At 44.7% G+C, this 13,494-nt stretch overlaps 1 long non-coding RNA gene across 5 annotated transcripts in view; it reads right to left on the reverse strand.

Moving 5' to 3' along the window:
* Positions 1-13,494, reverse strand: part of LOC121027692 (uncharacterized) — a 145,727-nt gene that overhangs the window by 57,625 nt on the left and 74,608 nt on the right. For 4 of the 5 annotated variants that reach the window (XR_005788874.1, XR_005788870.1, XR_005788873.1 and 1 more), the window contains exons 2-3: positions 7,473-7,684; positions 6,302-6,422 (exon numbers count right to left, since the gene is read on the reverse strand). This is a non-coding gene — a long non-coding RNA (uncharacterized LOC121027692). Of the gene's footprint in view, positions 1-6,301; positions 6,423-7,472; positions 7,685-11,897; positions 12,593-13,494 lie in introns of those variants that run through there. The other variant, XR_005788872.1, reaches the window with a different exon arrangement.

The raw sequence follows: 13,494 nt of genomic DNA on the forward strand, positions 1-13,494 counted from the left end.
GAGCTAATTTTGAGAATCCATTCCTAGGGGATCCTACTTCAGCACCCCAACCTAAGGAATAAAGAGATTTCCCCTGACTCTGGGGAGCCCCTATCATCCCTGCCCCCAAGTCATCTCTAGTTTCTTCCAGGAAGTCACTAGAAGACAGAACAAACAGTAGAATCAGGGACAGATAATGCCAGATGCCAACACAGAAGAGAACACCGTCTCTTTGTGCTCTGTGACCTTCACAAACCCACTGGGGACTTACACAGAAAAACATGGGGGCAGCTAGCACCTTGTCTGCAATGTCACCCTGCCTTCACCTCCCCTCCGTCCCCCATGCCCAGGGCCCTTCATTTCTCTTTCTCCCCGTTCTTTCCCTCAGCCCAGAATTGGATCAAGAGAGCAAAGACTGATGTTTTCAGTGAGGTTCTCTGCAGGGAGACGTGCCTGCTGGAGTTGACCAGAGTTCCTTCCTTCTCCTGTAGGAAGAATGCTGGCAAATGAGGGGGCCTGTGCTCCTCCCAGGGGACATGAAGGCCAGCACCTCGGAAGCTGCTAGTTCTAGCTTGGGGCAGAGATTCTTCAGAAATGACAGAAACCCAGGGCAGCGGCCGCTTTCCACCTGTTGTTCACTTAAAGAAGCAGCCATATTTTCCAAATCGGAAAGGGAGCTATAGTCTACTCAAGGAATTTTTTTCTGATTTATTACATTTGTTTATATGCAAAGCCCTATAAAGGTATGCAGATTAAGTCACATGAAGTTATGCATTTACTGAATTATATTTATTTAAAAGGATAATACATAAATATAGGACTATCCCTAAAATCCATTGTGTAAGGCTGCCTTTGGTACAAGAGAACATAATTCCTTCTGTAATTGTTTCTCCCTACAATGAGTGGCAAAGGAGGAAACAAGAAAATGTGGTGCCCCAAAACTGAAAAAGATTTAGGGACAGGTCTCTTTAGATAGCACCTAGTAGAGGAAGGAATTTGGGGCCTCCTTAACTGTGTTGAAAATGCCCCCTGCTCTGTGCCTCCATTATTGCATTTATCACATTATATTGTAAAACATTTGTTTTCTGTAGATACCAGGGTCTCTTTGAGGCCAAAGACTGCACACTTCTCATTTTAAACACTCTGTGCTCAGTGCAATGCCTCATAGGAGCCCAATAAATACATGTCAGGTGATTCATCCATGAATTGGGACACTATAAGTTGTGCCCACCAGTAAACCAATACTCTCTACACTTGTTACAGTCTGTGTTCTTAAATTTACTTGTTTCCTTAACGTCAAAGTAAATTTCTTCAAAAAAACAAAAACAAAAACGTCTGTTGGTTGAACCACGGAGAGAAGGATTTGTCCATGCCTACATTAGTGAAAGCAAGGTCAAGGTCCATTGTAAAGGGAGATGAAGACCTTGCATGAAGAAAATTGTCAAGCCTTAGGCAAAAATTCTTAAAGGAACCTGAGTTAAGAGTGTGCAGCCAAGCCCCAGGCCATAGAAATTCTGAGGGTCATTCAACACAAAGGAATCAGGAAACCAGTCTGAGAGTGGAGCCACCCGCCAAAAAAGCAGACAGTTCATCCCAGAAGATCTAGCACGAACTTGCTGAGAATTTCCATCAAGAGTCCCTGGAACTTCAACACAGGGATCTTTTATAGGTGCAGCCAACCACACCGTGGCATCTGTCTCCCGGGGTGACTTCTGGGCAACGCAGATAGAGCGAGAGTCCATTGCAGCTGCCTTTTCATGAACTGTAGGGACCCTCACACATTCTTTTTTGCTTGTGCCTCAAAGGACAACGCTTCACATGCCTGTCCCCTGCTAATCCCAAAGAGAGGGAGTTTGATGACCTTGTGGACATGAGCACTATCTACACAAATAAGGAAAAACAGCTGGCTCTGCTTAGTTAGTTAATACAATTTCGTTCCATTTATGGGAACAAACATCTCCCTCACCAGGGAGCTCAACAATAGATGTACCAAGTACTTTCCATACAGTAGACACAGTGGATACAGCCATGTATTAATTAGCTAGGCTACACTTCCGTAACAACCCCCAAAGTTCAGTGATTGAAAACACAGGAAGCTGGCTTCCTTCTCATGTGACAGCCCAGGGAGGATGTTCAGGTCTTCCGCCACCGTTCAGGGACCGAGGCAGCCAGCTTCCACAGCAGCCTCCAAGGTCCCTTTGGGCCTTGTCACCATTTGCAGAAAGTGGCAAAGTAGAAAGGAAGCAGCATGGAGGAGGCACTCTCCTCTCTGGGCCTGAAGGATACATTCCAGCGGGAAAGACCTGGTCTCTCCTAATTGCCACAAAGGCCGAAAGAAGCAGGGAGCTACCTTTCTAGACTTCCTCACCCCCAAACAGTTGGGCTAATCAAGCACAAGGGGCCATGGCAGTGGGAAGTACCCTCCTGGTGGAGACCCTCTCCAGGCTGGTTCCTGGGCTCCCCCTCCCCCTCACCGCAGTCCCCAACGCGCCTGCAAGGCGGGGTGTATCGCCCACCCCAAAGGCATTCCCTCACTCAGTCAACATATATTTATTGTTCGTATCATATACCAGGCATGGGGCTAGGTGCTGGGGACATAAGTCACACACGGCTGATGTCTCCACAGAACTGACATTCTTGTGTGCTGGAGACGCAAGACAAAAGCCAACCAATCATTCAACACGATTTCCTAGAGCAGTAACAGTTTTAAAGGAAATGAAACCACCATCGTGGGAGTGAAAGTGTAGAGTCAGAGGGCTACTTTGGATGCAGAGGTCAGGGAAGCCCTCCCTGAGTCCTAAGAGGAGAGGGGACAGTCACACAGATGACAGAGAAGGCTTCGGCCCAGGAGCAAGTCCCAAAGCCTAAAGCAGGAATGGACTGGGCAAGTCTGAGGACCAAAGGGAAGGCCAGCATGGACAGTGGCCCATGGGGAGGGCAGTGGCCTGAAATGAGACAAGAGAGGTGCACAGGGCCATGTTGCAAAGAGTGAGCCACGGTAAGAGGTTATTGGATACTCAGCTAATGCTTATTGAGCCCCAGCTAATGCTTATTGAGCCAAGAGACTGAAGATACTACACTGAAGAACGAAATCCCTGCCTTGGTGGAGCCCACACGTGCCTGGGAGAGACAGAGTCAATAAACAAATGAATACATAAACAATATCACATCAGGAAGTGGGCAGAGCTCTAAGGGAGATGAAGCAGGAAATAAGAGGAGATTGATGGGGCTGCTATTGTACACGGGACAGAAAGGCAAGGCCTCTGGTGAAGTGAGCAGGCCTGAAGGAGGTGAATATCTGAGGGAACAGCATTCCAGAGAGCTCCTAGGGTTGCCCGATAAAATACAAGATGCCCGATAAAGTACAGGATGCTACTTTTGAAATTCAGACAGGGTCACCTGGGTGGCTCAGTCCGTTAGGCATCTGACTCTTGCTTTTGGCTCAGATCATGATCTGATGGTTCATGGGTTAATGGTACGGTGATAGCATAGAGGCTGCTGGGGATTCTCTCTCTCCACCCCTCCTCTGCACTCTCTCTTTCCCTCTCTCTCTCTCAAAATAAATAAAATAAATTTTAACAAAGAAAAGAAATTCAAATAAACAAATATTGCACAGGGCATACTTGTACTAAAAATGATTCATTGCTTATCTGAAATTCAATGTTAGCTGGGCACACTGTATGCTAAATCTGGTGACCATGAGAGAGAGGGAACAGAAAGTGTGAAGGCCCCGAGGCAGGAACATGCTTGCCATGTTCACAGCACAGCATGGAGACTGCTGTGGGTGGTGAGGCTGGAGGGGGCAGAGGCCACACACGCAGGACCCTAGGGTCCTGCAAGCACTCTGGATTTTCTTCTACATGGAGTGGAAGACCTGGGAGGGTTTTGAGCAGCTGTGTGAAGGACAGAAAGAGAAGACACAGGGCTGCTACTGTACTCGTCCCGCCTCCAGAAGGGTCAAATGGAGGAGGTCGAAGATCAAGGTTATTCCAGGTTCAAACATTCCGCTGCACTATGCCTGCCACTGTGTAGCCACAGAGATGGGAAGAAGAGAGTTTGGGGACCACTCCGGCTAGGATCCTCATTCCATGGGCAGGGATCAGGTGTACCCTCTCCCGACTCCCTTTCTCTCATTCTTCTCGAGGAAACAGCATTCCAGAGAGCTCCTAGGGTTGCCCGATAAAATACAGGATGCTACTTTTAATAATCAATGTGGACCGGAGGGCTCGTCAGGATGTCCAGGGCTTGGGCCATCACTATTTCTTCATCACTGTTGCATAGAGATAAGTGCAATTCATGCTGCAGCTCCCAGGCCTTCATGTGCCCCCCAGGCACAGTCCTGGAACCCACGGGCACAGCCGCCATGACACCACTCCTTCTTTCCACCCAAAATGGAGCAGAGTCCATGCCTGGAGAAATTGGCCTAACTGTTCTTCTGTCTCTTTTCTTGACCTATCTGTTCTTCTATCATGTCTACACCATGAAAGTAGGGAAGGAGGGGCTGGGTTTCTTTAGGTCCCATCACTGCTATCGATTCTCTGCCCTGCCGTCAGCAGTCCTGTGCCTACGGTCTGGACTCCTGGTGTACCAGCTGTCAGCTTTAATCATCAGCAAGAGTAAACACAGGCAGATACGGTTTCCAGGATGCTCTGTAAAACTTCTCACACTGAGCTTGAAAAGGAACATTTTCTGGGATTGGCTGGGGACATGTGACTCTACAAGCAACCAGAGTCCAGCTAAGAGAGGATAAGGAAATTACCAGGACAAGGCCAGTGGCGGGGGGGGGGGGGGGGGGGCCGGCCCTCCCTTTAAAGATGCGATGGAAAGAGGTTTCCTTATGACTTCTTAAGAAGAAGCTCTAGACCTCAGTTTCCAATAGCAGCAACTGATTCCAATTGCAATGATTGAATGATCCTGTACAAAGAGCATTGATTCAGGAATTGACTCGAGAGTTATAGATCTACCTAGAAGGACTTCTCCAGTGATTTGTCTCTGTCCTTGGCTTTGTCCTATAAAACATCTACTTCAACAGCTTGAATAGAAACATGTCAAGTTTACAGAGAATCCAAAACACTGACGAACCAGGGGAAAAACCTGAACTAGCTGAGTAACCTTGGGCAATATGCTTAACCATTCTGAGCTGCAGTTTCTGCATCTGTAAAATAAATAATAAATCCCACTTCTGTAGAGTGTTCTGGGGATTAACTGAGATGCCCTATGCAAAGTACCTATCCCAAAGTTTGGCACAAAGAACACACCCGGTAAGTAATAATTCCCTTCCCTCGGTTTTGTCATCTGTGAAATGGGGATGATAAAAGTATAAATGTCATCAGAAACTCAAACCCAATTCACTTTGGAAAGAAGACTTAGTTGCTGGATAACGACCACAGGCTACAACAATAGACCAAAATCAAGAAAATGAACATTAATAAGCCGTGCAATTAAAAACTAATAACGGCACAGAGAATACAAGCTTGATAACAATTCCAATGAAAAAGACCCGAGAGTTTTAATTAGTCACAAGCTCAGTTTGAAAGCAGAGTGGGACACGTTTACCATGAGAAGCTTATGCAATCATAGGTTACATAATAATAATAATTAACATATACTGAACACTTAACTACATCCCAAGTGATAGTCTAAGTATTGTTCTTTACTCCTTTAATGCCCTCAACAACACTATGAACTGCTACATTTATCACTAGTTTATAGATGACAAAACTGAAACAGAGAGAGGTTAAGTACATTGTCTATCGTCACATTAATTTGTTAATAGCAAAGCTGGGACAGAAATAGCAGAACGGGGCACAGTTCAGACCACATCTGAAGTGACTGGGTTAGTTCTCGGTACCGCGTCACATACAGCCACATTGTCCCTGCCCTGATGTACCCCAGCCTTCAACTGTTCTGTGCCATCAGGTCAGGGGGTGGGGGAGAGGTCAGGGGTCACATAGCTTGGAATTAAGCCACTCACCCGGGCCCAGGCTGTAAAGGCAAAGCCATTACATCAAGGTACCCGCGTTACTCTTTAAGATCATGTCACTGTCTATCAGACAAGGGACTTCGTGCCTCAAGATAGGGCCTTGGGTGCCCTATTGCCCCTGAATTGTCACATTTCTTTCCCCCCTCCTCTTCCTCAGCTTATTCAACTGATCCCCACATGTTAATGCTGTCTACCCTAAAAACTGCTACAGAAGACTGAGGCAAGCTGGATAATTCTTTGAAGTCTCATAACTTCTAAACATTCATGCAAATTTTGTACTCTCTTCCATACTATATCTGGGTTTGTTTTAATGTAAAAATAATATTTTAAGTGACTTACCACTGAGTAAAATTGATGCTCCAGAGTGATGAACCGTGGTTTTCCTGCAGCTTTGTAGAAACCCTAGCACACTGCTACACGTCCCCAGTTTGAAGAGCTCAGAACTGCAGATGCGTCTTTCCTAACATGGAAAGATGTCCAGGGCACATCATTAGGTGATAAAAGCAGGTTACCAAACAGAATGCACGGTATGACTCTATTCTTGTACACTGCCTGGAAGGTTACGAGTACATCAGTATGTTAACAGAGGTTTTCTCTGGGCTGTAGGAACATGGGTGATTTTTCTTTTGTTCTTTTTGCTTCTTACGTCATGGAATTATTCTACAATGCACATATGTATTTTTTGTGGGGTGATGTATGGGGTTTTGTGGTGGTGGGCTTTGGGGGGGGTGGGGATTAGTTTTGCTTTTTAAGATTGAAGAGTTTGAGCTGCCTGAATCTTTCAAACACTTGCTCCAGCAGGCTATGCCTTTCAGCCCGTGAGGTCTTTGCCATCGGAAGCAGGGGGGCCGAGCTGCAAAAACACCGTGCACGTGAATTTAACTTAGGCATCCTCCCTGGCACCTCACCTTGTCACTCCATTGACTTCACCAGCTGTGACCTCAAATATCTGAGATGCTCCTATAAACCCCTGTTGCCTGTGAAGTTTGCTGTGGGGCAATCCCCAACCCTGCTTAATCATTCAGCATAAGTTTTCTGCATCCTGCCCACATCCTCCCAGCAACCAACTCCAGGTGGGACCACGGTCTTGCCTCTTGACCTCAGCCTTAATGCCACAGACCCAGGAGGGAAGCCTCCCACACTGGGCTTGTCCCCACACTGCGCACTCTCCCTATGTCTTGTCACAACTCACTGCTCGTTTGGAACATATGGCTTGACTCCCTTCTTCCCTAGAGGTTGCCCCACCTCAAGCTCAGTTCCCCAGTCTTCTCTCTCTACCTGGTTCTAAGGTCTCAGTCAGGTCCCCTTCCTACCTCACCCGTGATGCCTTTAATCGTGATTATTTGTTGCACAATTATTATGCGGCAAGCACGTGCTAAATATTTTATATCCATTGTCTTTCAATTTTCATAATAATCCTTTAAGGTAACTTTCACAGTCCCCATTTCACAGGTAAAGAAACTAAGGCTCAGGGAGATGGAGGGAAGCTTAAGATCTAAGCTAGGCTCACCTGGGTAATGTTTGAGGTTGTTCATGAGGCTGCAGTCAGATGGTGGCTAGGGATAAAGTCGTCTCAACGACTTCTTCCTGACACGCACATGTCCAGTGGTCGACGCTGGCTATAGGCTTGGACTGGGCCATCAGCCAAAACACCTGCATGCAGTCTCTCCATATGGTTTCTCCACTCGGGTCAGTTTGGGCTTCTTCAGTTAGAGAATATGACTGAAATCCAAAGACAGCAAGATGAGTTTTTAGGACCTAGCCTCTGAAGTCACACAGCATCACTTCTGCCATCTTGTATTGGTCATGACAGTCACAAAGCTCTGTCCAGTTTCAAGAGGAAAGAACATAGACCCCACCACTCAATGGAAAGAGTGTCGTCGCACTGCAGGAAGAACACGTGGATGGGATATATTGTGGCAACCACCTTTGGAAACTGTAATCTGCCACAATCACATCACTGGTACATTGGACACAGCCAGTATTTGAACCCAGATCTGCCTCACTGCAAAGCCTGTGCTGTTAAACCATGGTAATACACTGCCAAGAGAGATTCATAATGCCTAAAGCTCTGAGCCTGCGACACAGAATATAACACATCATGACAACATTACCCAGCAAGCATGTGCAGAAGAGGGAGGCCAAGATGTTGAGATGCCCAGAAACAATGTCATATGATTTAACAATATTGAGAGATTGAGAATATTGAGAATATTTAGCCCAAAGAAGACAAAACTGAGAAATGAAATGACAGCTTTCTCAAATATGTATATTTTTAAATTTTCTTAATGTTTACTTATTTTTGAGAGAGAGAGAGAGAGAGAGAGAGAGACAGAGTGGGGGGGGCAGAGAGAGAGAGAGAGAGAGAGAGGGAGAGAGAGAGAGAGACAGAATCCAAAGCAGGCTCCAGGCTCTGAGCTGTCAGCACAGAGCCCGACACGGGGCTCAAACCCATAAACCATGAGATCATGACCTGAGCCGAAGTTGGACAGTTAACCACCCAGGTGCACCAGCTTTCTCAAATATATTAAAGGCAAACATGTGCAAGAGGAAAGACAGATTGTGCATTGCATCCCCAGAGATGAAAGAGACAGATAGGCAGATCCAGCCCATCACGGCAGTTCGGTGCAGAAGGCAGAGCACTGAGCTTGAATGTAAGCAAACTAAGTTTACCTCCCAGCCGTACCTCTTACGCAAATCACTTATCCTCTCTAGGCCTCATTTTCCACATCTGTAAAATAGAGATAATAAAGCCTGATCTCCAGGATTTCTGTAAAACTTAGGGATGATACATGTATAGCAACCTGACATATAGGAAGCACTCAATAAATAACAGCTGCTATTATTGTTATCATTATTATTTGCTGCTGTTGTGGTTGTTCATTAGAGCTATTCAGCAGTGGGGTGGGCTGCCTGGCAAAAACACGAGGTCCCCTGAAAGGATGCCTATACTTAGCAAGGAGAAGTATCTGGATGAAACGATGGACTGAAAACCAGGAAGTTCTTGGCCCTTGCCCACCCCGGGCCACCAGAGATGAAAGCCAACCCAGGGAGACCCCATTGTCCCTTGGATGGACTTAGCCTTGGGACCTGCTGGGAGTGGGACAGCACTGGCTAGGAAAGAATGAAAGGAAACAGGAAGGCATGAGACTGAGATGGCAGCACTGGGTCTCTGGGGAGGTGTGGGAAGGCAGCAGAGGTCTTTGGGCAAAGACCGTGATTAGAATCATAAAGATGTTGGTGGGGTTCTGGAAGCATCCATCTAGGCAGGGTTCCTGGGGACAGCCTCCAATCCTGAGTGGAAGGCCATGGTGAGACTGAGTTAGGGCTGGGCCCCAGACAAGAAGGATGACTCCAACAAGCACTGGTTACAAATCAGGAAACCAATTCCCAAATCAGATCTTATAGCCTCGCAAACAATATAGGGGCAGGAGGGAAGGGAGGCAAGGAAGGAGTAGGGGAGGGAGGAGGTACTTGATCCCAATGAACATCTTGTACAGTAGCCGCTATGTGCCAGAGGTAACTTCACATTTTATGACTCATTTAATCATCACCATGATCCCCTAAGCTGTCTGTTATTATTATCCCCATCTTACAGGGGAGGAGAGCGAGGTATAGAGAGGCTAAGGTGCTTGCTCAAGTTCCTAGAGCTAGAAGTTGCCAGAGTCAGGTTTGACCTCAGGAAATCTGGTTCCAGTGGTGTGATCTCTACCACTCTGCTCTCCCGTCTCCGTAGGTGCTAGCCAGATGCATACACCACTTCATTTCGTTTTATTTTTAAGGGTAGTTATTGCTGTTCCTATTTTCAGAGGGCCATGGACGCTCAGAGGAAGAGAAGCTTCCTTGATATGAAACAGCTCGTAGAGAACTGAAGCAGGACATTGACACAGGTCTGTCAGCTCTTGCAATCACAGCCAGGCACAAGGACACAGGACCCACCAGAGGATGTTAGCTACCAGCTTAGAGCAGCAGGACCAAGTGATTCCATTTGCTACAGCCAGAGGCCATGAGCCAAAGGTATCCGGGCCTGCCTTGGGCAGAGTGGGCCCACGGGATGGACAGCTGGTCAAATCTCAGGGTCATGGCAGGGTCTCGGTGATTTAACAGGGACAATACCCCCAGAGCAGGACACCTGTTCCCTCCCCCAACCCGCCCCCAACCTCCCCAACAAATGCAGCCGTGCTTGGGCTTGCGGTGTCACAGTGATAAATTCCACTCTCTGATGGCAAAACTCCCGGGCCCCATCCCTGTCTGCCTGTTAAGCTGCAAGACCTTTCCCTGTGTCACCAGGGAAAACCTCGGAGAAAAGGAAAAAGACTGGGTTTCCAGACAATTAAACTCCCATTGCCACTACTGCCTGCCAATCTCCCTGCTAATCACTTAGAGCCAATGCACCTTGGAGGAAGGGGCAGTGGGGGCTGCTCACTGCAGCCCTGCCTACTGACAATCCTTGTCTTTTCAGCAGGAAGGGACCTTAGAAGGTCAACTTGTCCCTTCTCCTGCCCTGGCTCAGACTCACTTCATGCAGAGAAAGAAAGCTGGCTGAGCCAAAGGGACAGGTCTCCCTCCACATTTTGTGACAAAAATATCAACCAGAGTTTATCCAGGAGCCAACAAATATTTAGTGAGCACTTTCCATGTGCCAGACGCTGGGCTGATTAAATAGGGCTCCAGCCCTCTGTCTACAAAGCTTCTAATCAGGGGCTTGAGCAACAAGGACCAAGGAAAGGAGTGTTCTTCAGATTGGGGGGATAGAAATGCTGAAAACTTCTCTCCTCCACCCCTACTCCATCATCTCCACCAGCACCCCACAAAGCACACATTCTTCCTGCCTTCTTTTCTGGCTTGACTGGACTAGGAAATACTTTCATGCAAAGCATCAGACTTTCCCAACACAAAGGTTCAATAAATAAAGTCTCTCTCTCAAAATAAATAAATAAAGTTTTAAAAAAGAGTACATTTTAGAAAAAATACACATAAAGCAGTGACTCTAGGGTGTGGGGAAATGGACCCTTTTATACACTGCTGGTAGAAGTATAAATTGGTGCAACTTTTTGCATGGGGGACAGGAGGAGAAATTGGCAATAAGTTACAAGGAAAACTCACTGTACTCACCCTTTTCCTCAAAAATCTTCTTTCCAGAAATTTACTTAAGGTGTATTAAAAGAGATACATTAGACCAATGGTCATCACAACATCACTTATAATTATGCCAAAAGCTATGTATAATTTAACGCTTAACATATGATATTTAACATTTTAGAGAACTGCCCATAATAAAAAAAAAATCACAGCCGAATATCCAACACCTATCTTAAGAAATGGAATATTCATCCTGTACACCTGAAACTAATGTAACACTGTGTGTCGACAATACTAAAAAAAACAGTCTGTTGAAATAAATATACATAGTATTCTTAACTGCTCCCCACAAAAAAATAGGATATTCACTACAACTTCAGAATCTCCTGCATGCCCTATCCGATCCCACTACCCCAAATTTTGTACTAATCATTCTTTTCCTTTCCTTCATAATTTTACCACACATCTATGTATCTCAAAAGAAAAAAGAAAGAAAATTTTTCATTTTTCCTATATTTCCTAACGTTTATTTTTTAGTCAGACAGAGACAGAGTGCAAGCAGGGGGAGGGACAGAGAGAGAGGGAGACACAGAATCCAAAGCAGGCTCCAGGCTCTGAGCAGTCAGCACAGAGCCAGACATGGGGCTTGAACTCACAAACCTCAAGATCACGACCTGAGCCAAAGTCAGACACTTAACCGACTGAGCCACCCAGGCGCCCCTCATTTTTCCTATTTTTGATCTCTATCTAAATGTGGTCAATTTGTCCATGATTTTAGATCTAACTTGATTTTTCACCCCACAAGTTAGATGATGATGATTATTATATATAATCAATATTTATTTATACTTACCATTTTCTTTTGTCACCTTTCATTCTTGTACTTCAAACATCTAGGGAGTGTTTTTCTTCTTCCTGGTATATATCTTAGTTCCTTTAGTAAGTGTGTCTTGGGAGTCAATTGTATCACTTATTTTTAAAACATTTTTTAATTGTCTTTATTTTGCCTTCATGTTTAAGAGATCATTTTAATGAAAGTAGAATTCTACATAATATTTTCACTTAGCACTTCAAAGCTATTATTCCATAGTCTTCTGACTTCTGTGGATGTATTGAAATATAAGCTGTGGGCCAAATGCTCATTGCTTTGTAAGTAATCTATCTTTTCTCTCTATTTTTAGGATCCTCTCTTTGTCTTCAGTGTTCTTCTATTTTTCTACAAAATGCGGGCTTCTTTTCCTTTATCCAGTTTTGGATTCACTAGGCTTGTCGAAAATGGGGACTAGAGTCTCTCATCAAGACTGGAAACTTTTCAGTCATTATTTCCATTCTCTCTGCCATTCTTTGGGAGTTCAATTATATGTAGGTTGTATCTCCTCACTCTGTCCTTTATATCTCCTATCTCTTTCATCTCTTTGTCTTTCTATTGTATTCTAGATCATTCTTCAGCAATACTTCCAGACCACTAAGTCTTTCTTCAGCTGTGTCTAATTTATTATCACATCCATCCAGTTGCTCATTTTAATGATTAGATATTTTTATTTTCTAGAAGTATTTGTTTCTCTTTTACATCTGATTAGGTTATTCTGATAGCCTTTTGTTCCCTCATTATACTTCCAATACTGTCTTATTTTGTAAAAAAATTAAACATATTTATTTCATATTCCATATTGAGTAAGTACAGGTCATTATAGTCTCCGAAGCATTTGTTATTTATATTGAATCTCTTTCATGGTAGTTCATTTCCTCATGTGTTTGTTGAATGTTGATTATGAAGCCCATGTCCCTTGGAACTTTGTCTGTGGAATTCTTGGAGGCCAAGTTTTTTTTAAATATGTTCTTTCAAAGACCTGGGTATCTCACCAATCCAGAACACTTCAAATTTTCAGCCTGGGGTTTTGGATGAATTTGGGTTTCTCCAAGAAAATTTATCTTTATGTTTTTTCTTCCTTTCCATTAAAGTCAAGGATGACAAGCAAGTTTCTTCATCAACTATCTTCTTCCGTGAAATGTGTTTTTTGTAGTTCACCTACTGGGATTTTCACCCTCTGGGATCCCAGTTTTGTGTAAGAATCCAGCCTGCTTGGGCTCTGAGCTCTATCTCCCATTTATCTTGTATATGACCCATATTACTTATTAAACCCCAAATAATCTCTAAGAAAATGACTAGCTGTATACATACATCACTCTTTTAGATTCATGGGGTTTGGTTTTGTTGGGTTGGTTTTTAGGGTTTGGTTTTTTTTTGTTTTGTTTGGTTTGGTTTTTTGGTTTTTTGGTTTTTATCCCTAAGACATTCCCTTTATTTTGTGCCAACTCAGCCATACATTTATGCATTTTTAAAGGGGGAGGAAATATATATATATTCCATCACTTGGGGCATACTGTCCCTGGAGGAGTTTCATGGAACATCTAGTCCGTTATGTTTGATGAAAAGATAAGTATAATTA

The sequence above is a fragment of the Herpailurus yagouaroundi genome, unplaced genomic scaffold (genome assembly GCF_014898765.1).
Source record: "Herpailurus yagouaroundi ecotype Mexico unplaced genomic scaffold, PumYag 77, whole genome shotgun sequence".
Lineage (NCBI taxonomy): Eukaryota > Metazoa > Chordata > Mammalia > Carnivora > Felidae > Herpailurus > Herpailurus yagouaroundi.